Here is a 13,013-nt window from a genome sequence, read left to right on the forward strand (position 1 = left end):
TCGAGTTGTCCACTGACCTCCACTTGTGAGCTGTGACACTCCTCCTCTCCCACACAATAAATAAATAAATGTAATTTAAGAAAAAAAGTAAAACAAGCTGGACAGCACCTGAGGAACAACATTTGAGGTAGATGACTGGTCTTCAGATATGACTGCGCGCGCACACACACACACACATGCTGAGCAGGCCATGGTGTTAGGTGCCATCCAAGCTACCAACTCTGGACCATACTGCAGGAAATTTTAGAATCTGAAAATGACCAGAGGCATCCACCAAAGATGTTGCTAAAGACTGCGAACAGGAGATGTGATATCAATCCTAAAAATGATATAGAGACTTGGGGTTCTGTTGAAGTGAGACACGAGCACTCCTGACAACATCAATCTATTCCTGAGAGAATGTTGAACACTGAAGACACTCCACTCAGAGTTTGTTTTCTTCTTGGCACAATTGGCCTTTGGGCAAGGAACTGCCCATGTCTCAACCACTGACTAAATACATGGTATCCAGACTGGATAAGGGGACACAAGAAAAAAGACTGCCAAACCTCGCCAAGACAGGGTAAGACGGTTCTAAAAATTTTCCTGCCTCTGAAAACGGTCTGTCAGTTACTCTAGGCCTTAGCCAAAGTTGGTTGCTTCAACATTGCAAATGAGACTTCGGGTGATTGCTCAGGTAGCCAGGTGTCTCTATCATATATTGCTTGCTTTGGAAGCTACTTAATTGCACTTCCTGCCTACTCAAGTAATATTATCTCCCTTCGCAGGCCTTCGATGGGGTTGAAGATTAAATTGTCATAGTTACCTTCCTCTTATGATTTAGCCAAGCCATTTCCAATGCATGACTTAGATGCCTTAGGATAAATGTCTATTAAAATATTTAACATATGTTCCTTGCTTAATACTGTTTATGCTGGTTGTAATCCTAATTTTATACTTAATATCTGTTCCTAGTGTATATAGTTTTATATTGGGTTTGGAATTCTCTTATTTAGACAAAAGCAGGAGGTGATGGGGAACCTCCTTCAGCCAATAACCTTAAAGAGGCTGGACCAGGTTAGAGCATGACTTTTTGAGTACCCAGAGAAAAAACACCGGCCTAGCCAGGGTTCGTTCTCTCTCTCTGGTTCCTGCATTACACACCTGAGCTTGGACTTCTAGCTCCTGTTCTGTGAGTTTGTCCCTTATAATAAAGAATTATAACTGGAATCTTTTGGAGTTACCTTGAGTTATTTGACTCGCGTCCTCACCCCCTTCTCCAGTAACAGCCCCGTTCATTTTTGTGTGACTTAAATATCTTATTTTAGAATAAGTAGTAAAGGAGTCAGGGTTCCTCCCACACAGGCAGATCCACCACTAGACTCACCTTTTTTTCAAACCTTTTTTATTTTACATACCAATCCCAGTTCCCCCTCCCTCTCCTCCTCCTACCCCCCCCACCTTCTCCCTATCCCACCACCATCCACTCCTCAGAGTGGGTAAGGTCTCCCGTGGGGGGGTCAACAAAGTCTTGCTTGCTTCCTTCTTTTTTTCTTTCCTCCTCTTCTAGAAAGAGTCTCATGTAATCCGTCTTGCCGTGTGTGAATATAGGCACGTGTAAGCCAGGTGTGTGGGGGTCAGAGTGCAACACAGGAGTAGGGTTTAGCCTTCTCCTTTGTTTGAGACAGGGTCTCCTTGCCTCTGTGTATGCCAAACTAGCTGGCCCAGAAGCTTGCAAAGGCTTTCCTGTCTCTGCCTCCCATCTCGCTCGGGAGGGGATTACAGACATGCCTTACTGCATCCAGCCTTTACATGGGCTCTGGGGACTTACACTCGGGTCCCCATGTGTGTGCTTTACCCACGGAGCCATCTTCCCACTTAGCCTTGAACGGATCCTCCTGCTCCATCTCCTCAATTCAGAGATTATAGGAGGGCATCGCCATGTCCAGTTCACACAGTGCTGGGAGGGGAACTTCATCCGTACTAGATAAGGAGTCCACCACCCGAGCTGCAGCGCCAGTCCATGGCTAATGTTCAGCCATATCAGAGAGTTCATGATATTGGAGCCCACGTGTGGTAAGGGACAAGGCCAGGAATGCGGCCAAGCAGGTGAGCACTGATGGAATGATGGCAACTTTGGGTGCCATACTGGAGAACTCAGGCCTTGTGGAAAGAGAGGAGCAACCAGGCCAGAACAAAAGCTTGGCTATAAACAGACCAGGAGGCATTGCAAACACACGAGTGACAATGAGGGTGGGCTCTGCAGCTGCAGGAGAGAGCTACAGAGAAGATCTCATCAGGAGAAACAGGGGCAAGTCCAGCCTGGAGGGTTGTCAGTTGCAAAATGACATCCGATCCAGCCGGAGGTGGAACTGTCCTGGGTAAAAATGGAAGCAGCCAGCGATTGCTATTTATAAAAATAACTACAAAGGCTTGACAACCCAGAGAGAATGCTGAAAAAGTAAATTGAGGGCTGTTAGGGAAATGTTCAGTGATTCTCATCTTCAAAGCATTTCTGAGACATGAGCTCATGGCTCCTCCTTCCAGAGAAGCACAGGGAAAAAGGACAGTAGAGGAAGGAGAAGCAGAGCATGGGTAACCTCCCTACAGGAGCAGACTCCCCCAGAGATGCTGGTACCTGTGGCTCCCAAATGGCTTCTTGTTCCTCACACCTTTCTGGTGAGGGGCTTGGATGTGTAATGACAACGCCAGCACCAGGAAATGTGCCAGGTCACCACCAGCGCCAGGACCTAAGATGCAGGTGACAGAGACCAGAAAACAGACTAACGGGGCTGCTGATCAGGGTCACTCGGAAGAGAGGGACTTGGCATACTGAAAGAGTCCCTCTTCTGAGTGGCTTCTGGGGTACAAACTCAGGTCCTCAAATGTGCCACTCACTCCTCAGTCCAACTTCTCACTTCTGATCCTCCTGCCTCCACTTCCCAAGGGCTGGGACCATCAGTGTGTGTCATTATGACTGGTTCATGCAGAGCTGGGGATGAAACCGAGGCCTCTGTGTTAGTCAGGCACCAGGTCTAGACCACAATCAGTCTTCTGGAGTGCTGGGGTGCAACCTGGGGCTTTGGGCATGCTGGGAAATATCACACCAACTGAGCTCCGCTCTCAGCTATGGCTTCATCTTTTAGGTGAGGGAGTAGCAGACAGCTCCCCAGGAGGAGGGCCTGTCCTCAGACAAGGTGACAGGGAAGGGATGGAGGGCACCAGAGGGATCAGAAGGATATACCACCCCGATGGTTGGAAAGAGCTAAGAACTGCCCGTGCTCACACTACTGTAAGTCCCACATGACTAAAGCCTAAAGCACAGAGTCAGTCTTTCACAGAGGAAGAAACCTCACTGTTGTAGAAGCCATCTCATATGTGAGCAATGATGAGATCGGAACCAAGCCCGCATTGCTGTGATGCCCTTATCCCTGCTCCTAGGCATCCCAAGTTCCTCTCCTCTTTAGGACTAGTTTAGTCCAAGTGTCCATGACTGTACCCATAAGGATGGAGTGTTTAGCTCTTCCTTGTCCCCAGCAGCCCTGACCTGGCTTCATCAAGACCATCCATCATGCTGAATTGTAGGTAATCCCAGTCCCTTCCCATCCCCTCAGCCAGCACAGGAGCCAGCTCCACCCCCCACCCCGCACCCCCACACCCCCTCAGAGAACACAAGAGCCAGCTCCCCCACTCCCAGCCCCTCAGAGAACACAGGAGCCAGCTCCCATAACCCCAGCCCCTCAGAGAACACAAGAGCCAGCTCTCCTACCCCTAGTCCTTCAGCCACACTGGAGCCAGTTCCCCGACCCCCAACCGTGTCCTTATAGTTTGTGCTCCCCAGCACCTAGGCCTCCTGCACGGGCAACCTCTAATTGGCCCGTGTCTTAGGTCAGCCTCCCAAGAGGGCAGGAGAGGCAGAAAAGTCAGGGGGTTAGATGGAGGATTAGCATGATGTTGCGAATTGAATGTGACGCGTCCTCCATAGGGCACCTATGTCTGAACACTTGCTCCTCAGTTGGTGGTGCTGTTTGAGAAAGTTATGGAATCTTTGGGAGGAGCCCCTTGCTGGAGGAAGTGGGTCAATGGGGGCGTGCCTTCAGGTATGGCAGACCACGCCCACTTCCTCTTCATTCTCGCTTTCTGTCTGTGAATACAGACCAGCCAGCCTTCTGCTCCTGCTATTATACATTCCCAGGAACACATCCTGTTGAACTGTAAACCAGTATAAACCCTTCCTTCCTTCCTTAAATTGCTGCGGCCAGATATTTTTGTCATAGTAAGGAGGATACTTGTAGGTGCTGGGGATCCATCCGTGGACAAAAACGGTCATGGAGCTTACATTCCTATGAGAGAAGGATCGCATATATACAAATCAATCAGGTAACCCCAGCAGGGGAGGTAACTCGGTGACAGAGAATCTGCCTAGCCTATGTAAGACCATGGGTTTAATCCCCAACAAATGACTGTGTGCTCTTGCATACACACACATGCTTACACACATGCATGCACACGCTTGCACGCAGGCACACATACATGCACAGACATCATACAAATGACATAATATGGAGAAGGGTCTGTGCTGTAAGAAAGGTAGGGCCCTGTGGATCTTGAAACTTTCTAGAGTTTCCTGAGTCTGCTAAGTCCCCCTTTCTGTACCTTCTGTCTCATTTACTTTTTTCGTTTGTTTGTTTGTTTGCTTGCTTGCTTTTTTTTTTTTTTTTTGAGACAGGTTCTCTCTATGTAGTTAAGGTTTCTAGTGCTGGGATGAGACACCATGACCAAAGCAACTTGGGGGGGGGGGTGGTATTTGGCTTTCCTTACTTATCACTTTTCATCACTGAAGGAAGTCAGGTCAGGAACTCAAGCAGGGTAAGAACCTGGAGGCAGGAGCTGATGCAGAGGCCATGGACAGGTGCTGCTTCCTGGCTTACTCAGCCTGCTTTCTTACAGAATCCAGGCCCACCTGTCCAGGGGTGGCACCACCCACAGTAGGCTGGGCCCTCCCCCATCAATCACTCGTTAAGAAAATGCCCAATGGGCTTGCTACAGCTGGCTCTTATTGAGTCAATCCTTTCAGACGACTCTAGCTTGTGCCACGTTGACATAAAACTAATCAGCACACCCTGGCTGTCCTGGAACTCTCTATAGACCAGGCTGATCCACCTGCCTCTGACTTCCCAGTGCTGGGATTAATGGTGTGTTCCTCCATGCCGGGCTTCTTTTATGACTTAAGTCTCCAGGAGGGACTATTTCAACCTGATTTGAGCTGAGGCTTAACAGTAGCATCTTAACCATGGTGGACAAGCCTTTCCCAGGACACTGGACACTGACAGCTAAGTGTCCTGAGGCCATACAAATCTGTTGAATATTCACATCCCACACTGGAAAGCCAGGGTGACTTAGGTCACCAGGGTCTCTCTGCATAAAAACTGTGCTTACCCAAAGCACAGCTTTGACTTCCTGGTCTCCTCCAGCCTCTGTGGAAGATTATTTTACCGCACTCAACAGAAGGAGTATTTGTATGTGTACATATGCTTGAGGGAAATTTACTGAAAAGATGTGGGTATGGGACCAGCTGGCAGCTCTTTCCATGCCAGGATTTTTCTCTTAGCAGTCTGCCCGAGGATGCTAGCTTGTAATGCTTGCCTCCCAGCCAGGGAGGAATGGGTATAAGGGATGCACAGGGACAAACTGGTGCTTAACAAAACCCCCAGCTCCTTCTCCAGGGGAAGGGAGGACCAGTAGGGAAGGGATGCAAGGGCAAGGAAGTTCAAGGGCATTTGGTCTCGTCACAGCATGAGTGCTGTGTGGGTAAGCTGGAGAGGGAAATACAACTAGATGCCATTTGAAGGCTTTTTTAGTCTCCTTCTGAAAGGGCTTTTCCTAGGGCAGCAATTGTTCCTAAGCTGCTCAAAGGGTAGAGTTACTAGTACTTTTTCATGAATAATTTGTTTTTTGTTTGTTTTGAGACAGGATCACATGTATCTCAGGCTGGATTCCAGAGTGCACAACAGCTCACCAAAGCGGCACCGGGGTTCCTGCATGACTCCCAGGCAGCCTCACCCCTTCTCTCCTCAGTCACCGTTACTGCTCATGTGACTTCGGGGAGGGGTCTTTGACCCACAGCTTTGAGGGGCTTCCCAAGTCTCTTTCCAGAAGGGAAGGTTTCAACTGAAGGAACTAACGACAGAGGACCCAGTCCCGCTGCCGGCAGTGACACACACCTACTAGTTTATATCCAGCAAGAAAGGGAAAGACCTCCCCACACGTGGGCCAGATGTTCCCGGGGACTGGACTGGTGCAAAGGAGCTGCTGCACCATAGCCCTGGCCTAGCTGTACCTGAGGAGAAAGTCACAGGCTCTTAGCCCTGGCCTAGCTGTACCTGAGGAGAATGTCACATACTCTTTAGCCCTGGCCTAGCTGTACCTGAGGAGAATGTCACATGCTCGTTAGTTTTGATTCCAAGAGCTGGAAATGGGTCACTGTCCCTTGACTCTGCTACTTTAAGAAGCAGGGAATTGAACAAAGCAGAGGACTAAGATGACTCAGTAGTTAAGAGCTCTGACTGCTCTTCCAGAGAACCTGGGTCTGGTTCCCAGTACGCACATGGGGTGGCACACCACAGTCTGAAACTCCAGCTCCAGGGACTCTGTTGGCCTCTGTGAGCACCTGAACACAGGTAGCATAGACATACACATAAATAAAAGCAAACCTTATAAACAAAAACAAGCCGGGCAGTGGTGGTGCCCACCTTTAAATCCCAGCACTTGGGAGGCAGAGGCAGGCAGATCTCTGTGAGTTCAAGGCCAGCCTGGTCTACAAGAGGTACAGAAAAACCATGTCTCAAAAAAACAAAAAGCAAAACAAAACAAAAAACAAAAACACCACCAATAACAAAAAACAAGAATAACAACAAAACAAAAAGATGAAAAAGTTCTGACATTGTTAGCAAGGCAAGAGGGTCTTGATCACGGAAACCAGGGCAGCTATCAACGGTACGGCACTGCTTGAAACCTGATGACTTTGACTTGGACCCCAACTTCAGCTGAAGTCTACTTTTTCCTATTGGAGATAATAACGTCCATTTGACAGAAGTGTTTCTGAAAGTTAAAGAAAAAGGCATCATGCCTGTCATATGGCAGGTATGCAATTAAACACCCAGTGTCTGACACATAGTAGGCGCAAAAGTAAATGCATGGGTGGTGAAAGATATTCGGCAGCGTGACCCTGGCAGGTTCCCCGGCGAGTGGGAGACCAGATCAGGTGAGACGTAGACAGATAAGCCATGCAGAGAGAGCTTGGGTATCGAGTGTATTTAGTGGGTATTGGGAACAGTATAAAAGTAGGGGGTTATGGAGGAGAGGGGAGAAGGGGAGAGAGAGAAGGTTCCCAGGACAGAGAAAGTGGGAAGAGAGAGGGGAGTAAAAAGAAAGAAGGGGGGAAGGGGAGAAGGGTGAGAAGCAACTCAGGCAGGTTGTTCTCCGACCCACACACATACATACGCACACGCATGCATACACCATGGCACAATAAATAAATAATCAAATAAACAAACAAATAAATAATACGTGATAAAATTTTGGATGAAACCTTTCAAAAGCTAGATTTCTTTGTGTGTGTGTGTGTGTGTGTGTGTGTGTGTTTGCTGCATGAGCTTATGTGTGCCACCTGCTTGCAGGTGCTCAAGGAGCCCAGAGGGTGTGAGACCCCTGCAAGTGAGGTTACAAGCTGCCTGGTGTGGGTGCTGGGAGCACACCCTGGCTCCTCTATGAGAGCTGCAAACACTCTTGACTACTAAGCCACCACTCCAGGCCCTCAATTTTTTTTTTTAAAGATTAAACATAAAAAGGGAGTTGGTACCTGAGGAACAACTGAGGTTGCCCTTTGGTGACCCTGTGCAGGTACATCTGCATACATGCAGACATGCACATGCATGCATCGAAACATACACAAACACACGCATACAGAAGCATAGTGTCTGACACAACAGATGCACAGTTGAGTATATATAGTATGTACACACAATAGGCACATATTTAAATGCACAGTGTTTGCCACACAGTAGGCATGCAAGTATGCTGCCTTCCCCCAGGTTCCCAGGCTCCCAGCTGAGCTTCAGCAGGTTGCGTGCAGCCTCTTCATCTCTGATAGGCCTTGGCATGTGATGAGCGTTTAATAGATACTTACTGAATGCATGGCCAGATGTGTACTTCTCTGGGTAATCAGACCCCTTTCTCCCTGATTTCCGTAATACTAAGAAGCATTTGAGGAACAGCGTAGCCGTTCTTGCTTTGACACTAGGAATGTTTTCGGTGGCTAACTTTGAATTTCAATCATCACAATGGTTTGGCCTTCATTGTCCACACAGCTGTGGTCCACTTTGATCTGATCCTGATTTTCTCTTCTTATTTTCCTTGGGCCTGGTTCTCCTTTATCTCTTTTTGGTTTTGTTTTCCCAGTGTCCTGGTGGTAAGTGTCCACGGTCTAAGCTCCACTTGTAGAGAGAGATGGAGGGAAAACAGACAGGGAGTCAAATCAGATCTTAGACCCTGAGGACATGCTGAAGCCTTTCCCCTATTAGCGAAATAGTTTCTTCCCAGGCTGGTGCAGTTAGTACCAGACTTCCCAGCAGGCTTTGTTCCAAGGGGCCATGAATGCCAATGGGGTACTGTGGCCTAAAAGACGTCCACAAAAAAAAGGGCCTCTTTTAGAAGGCAGCCCACATTGCACAGTTGGCAAAAGCTAAGCCCAGTGCTCCCCCAGTTTCCAGAGGGAAATGAAAGACACTTTCCCCACAGCTTCTGGTCCAAGCTCTTACAGCTGGAAGGGCAGGGGAGCCAAGTTCCGCCCTTTTCAATGTGGGTTGTCACTAGCATGCCAGGATTTTCTGATAGATTAGCCAAACACCCAACAAGGAAAAGGCCTATCGTGCATCTTTATGCTTATCCATCATTAAATGCTTCGTTTCACCCAAAAGAACCTGACTTTCCCTTTTTGCCTTCTGCCCTAGCTCAAACGTACTGGTGTCTTATAAAGCTTACAGAGGGAAGTGGGGGAAAGTAGTGGGGTGTCCAAGCAGACCTCTCATTTGTGAGTCTGCACCTGAGGAGCCTTGCGGTTCCTAGACAGGAGAGCGGAAGGAGAACACCAGAGTTTTCCAGAATCATTCCTGTATCTTTCAGATTGAGAGACAGATGCCCAGAGGATTAAAGTGACCATCTAAGGTCATAAACCTGGCTGAAGGGAAGACTAAGGCTAGACCTGGCGTGTGTGTGTGTGTGTGTGCGTGTGTGTGCGTGCGTGTGTCTGAGTATGTGCACGTGTGAGAGAAAGAGCATGTAGAGCCAGAGAGGGGGGAAGGGGAGAATGGACCTCTGGCTCCTTCCTGTATCTTTCTCAGATGGTCTCCATCTTATTTTGTGAGACAGGGTGTTAGCATTGAGGCAAGCTGGGAACCTGGCACAGTATGTCACACATCCTGTGCCCTGTGCCGTACCTGCGTGTATGGCAGATAGTAAGTACCCTGTCCCTTTAAGAGACAAGCTCTGCCCACTCCCACTTTCTTCCTCACTGCTCTTTCAAAGAGGAAAGCAAGTCTTTGCCTCTCTCTGTCTCTCTGTCTCTCTCTGTCTCCCTGTCTCTCTCTCTCTCTTCCTTTCTCTCTCAGTCTCTTTCCTCCCCTTTACCCTTTTCTCAGTAAACTCTGCATTCAAGCTCTGTCTGTATGGTGTATTTGTCTCCCGTCTGCGGTCCTCACCCGCCCTCCAAGGTCCCAATTGTGCCTCTGTATTCATAACACAGGGTCTCTCACTGAATAATCACCAGTTGATTAGACTGGTTAACCAGTGAAATCCAGGGATCACCTGTCTCTGCTCTGAGTACTGGAGTGACTGATGTGTGCTGTGTCTGTTATGATAAGGCATTAGAGGGACCTTGGTGGACCGTGCAGATGGAGCTTATGTGGGAGGTTTTACTGAGAGAGAGGGAATGGAAAAGGGGGGGGGCCTCTGGGAACAGAAGCAGTGGAAGAGGAGAGAGACAGACAGACAGACACACAGAGATACAGAGAGAGAAAGAAGAGGAGGAAGAAGAGATGGAAATAGGTGGAGTTTTGCCTTTGAAGGGACAGGGTACTGCCTGTCCTACACGCAGGTGTGACAGGGGTGATGTACTCTGTCAGGTCCTCAAGGGGTGGGGCCAGGTGTACCTGGATGCTAACAGTGCCCACTTTTACATGGATGTTGGGGATCTGAATTCAGATGTTCGTGCTTTTGCAAGCTGGTACTCGGTTAGTAAAACTGAGTCATTTCCCCAGGGCCAGACCATGTTCTTTCTTTCTTTCTTTCTTTCTTTCTTTCTTTCTTTCTTTCTTTCTTTCCTTCTTTCTTTCTTTCCTTATTTTTCCATAGTGTACATATGCTGGCTAGTTCTTTTGTCAGCTGGTAAGAAAACGCCCCATCAGATTGGCCTGTGGGCAAATCTATGATGCATTTTCTTGACTGATGTTTGATGTGGAAGGACCAAACTCACTGTGGCAGTGAGTCCTCTGTGGCCTGTATATCAGTTCCTGCTTCCAGGTTCCTGCCTGAGTTCCTGCCCTGACTTTCCTGGATGATGGACTGCAATCTGTAAGATGAAATAAACCTTTTTCTTCCCAAGTTGCTGATGGTCATGATGTTCTCTGACAACAGTAGAAACCCTAGCTGCGACAGCACACTAACTCACAGACTCCCTTGGGATACTTTTGTGTTTGTTTGTTTGTTTTGGAGGCAAGGTATCATTAGCCCAGGGTGGCCTGAAAGCTCACTGTGGACCTGAAGGATGAGGTGCTGGTCCACTTGTGTAATTGATAGACAAAACCCAGCGGTGCCGGCGTTCGAACCCAGGGCCTCAAACACGCAAGGCCTGCGTTCTACCTACTGGATTGCATCCCTAGGCTGCCTATGAGTTAATGACTCCAAAGCTGATGCCTTCTCAAATGGACAAAGGGCAGCACAGCTTCACTTCTGTCGTATTTTAAACAGACACCCCAAATAGCATAACAAAAGAGGCCAGTTTGTTTTTCCTTGTCATGCAAAATAAAACAGTTTACAGCAGACATTCCCTAGCCCACAAATAAGCCTGCATCCTAACAGTGTGTTTAGAATTTTGCTATTTAGAATTCAGGATGTGTTTTTCTTCCCAAGAAATCGCGTGATTAAGTGTGGGTAGAACCCCAGGCAAGGTTATGAAGGTCAATTTAACTAAAAAGTAACCACATTGAACCCCAAGTAATTCTTTATCATATTATTTCTGTGAAGAGAACACACACATTCCCCCCTCCCCATGCCTATACACACATACTCCTACAAAGGCATAAAACATTGTAGTTATGGCCTGGGTAGAGTGGAAACAGGTACCTACCAGGACTCCAGTGTGAAGATGCCCAGTTACCAGGGGAGCTGGCAGCTGGCCACATCAATTCAGGAAACTGGGTGAGGGACTGTTGAGTCTCCATCCCTTTCTGAGGAACTCAGGGCAGTTAATGGTGGCTGGGGAAGAATGAGCCATTTTCTTCAGTGGTGTAGCCACTGGCAAGTTGCCCATGCTACCATAAACAACCCCAACCCATGCTCATGTGAACAACCCTAACTAACCTCAGTGGGTCATGCATACACAAAAAGGACATAGAAGTAGTAGGGAGGGACTGGAGAGATGGCTCAGTGGTTAAGAGCATTGCCTGCTCTTCCAAAGGTCCTGAGTTCAATTCCCAGCAACCACATGGTGGCTCACAACCATCTGTAATGGGGTCTGGTGCCCTCTTCTGGCCTTCAGGCATACACACAGACAGAATATTGTATACATAATAAATAAATAAATATTTTTTTAAAAAAAGTAGTAGGGAACTTGTTGGGAAGAAGAGAGGGTGTGTGGGAAGCAAGAGAAATTAATGTGGGGGCGCATATGATAGAAATGCATTATGTACACATATGGAATTGTCCTTGAAGCTGGGGCTTGGGTATAGCACGGGGAGAGGGTGCGTTTAATGTAGACAAAGGGACTCCCACATTACCTGGTGACAGTAACTGCTACAGATAAAGCTGGCAAGTCACTCTTATTGTTTAAAAGCTAGACAAATTCTTTCTCCTCTCTGAGTCTCTGAAGCTTGAGGATGACACCTCATGGGTGACTTATAAGGACAAATGAAGATATGTATAAAGGGCCTAACAGCATATTGCAGAGGCAGGCAAGCTATGGGCTTATATGGCTGCTTCATGAAGAGGCCTTGTTGTGCCAGTCAAGGGATATGGACTATTGCCTTAGAGGAGGAGCAAGGCAAGAGGCAGCAAGAGGATCTTGAGGTTCTGAGCGCCTAACCTTCCTCCTTAGCAAAGCAAGGCGGCTGGAGTTGTGGCCTTGCCTTGGATGAAAGAAGGGAAAGAGGCCTGGGTGGGACACACAGTGCTGCCCCACGTAACTGCCACAGGAGTGGTTACTTTAGCAATGGACAGTCACCAGCAGCCTCGGGCTGTACACTGCCCTGTGCCAGCATTCCTTTCTGTCCCCCGGGACTCTCTGGTGGCTCCCACAGTGCTTCTATGTCCTTTTAAGTCTCTTTGTAGTGACTTAAAATGTCCAAGCTGGTATACAAGCAAACTGTAATGGATAGAACGTGCAACACACCAAGCTTTAGCCTCCCTCAAGCTAAACCCACTTCATGCCTTGACACTCCTGAGAGGGACTGGGTCTGACTGTCTAGCTTCTCTGACCATGCCCCACCCCAGCCTTCATCCTCTCTAGCTGGGTTTTGGATCATCTTAGGTCAAGTCCGGATGGAAAAAGCAGTGGGAAAGGAGGGCACAGTAGTATGGCTGGCATGGGATCTCGGGGGGTGGGGTTGGGACCCAGTGTTTAAGGTTTTCTGGGGCCTATGACTTAAAAGTGAATGCTTGGAACCCTCTCCTAGTCACACAGAAACACACACACTCTGTCTTGGAGACAGCAGAAAACAGTAGAACCTTCTTCCAACATAAGCTGCTAGTCCTGAAGCTAT

The sequence above is a fragment of the Chionomys nivalis genome, chromosome 5 (genome assembly GCF_950005125.1).
Source record: "Chionomys nivalis chromosome 5, mChiNiv1.1, whole genome shotgun sequence".
Taxonomy (NCBI): domain Eukaryota; kingdom Metazoa; phylum Chordata; class Mammalia; order Rodentia; family Cricetidae; genus Chionomys; species Chionomys nivalis.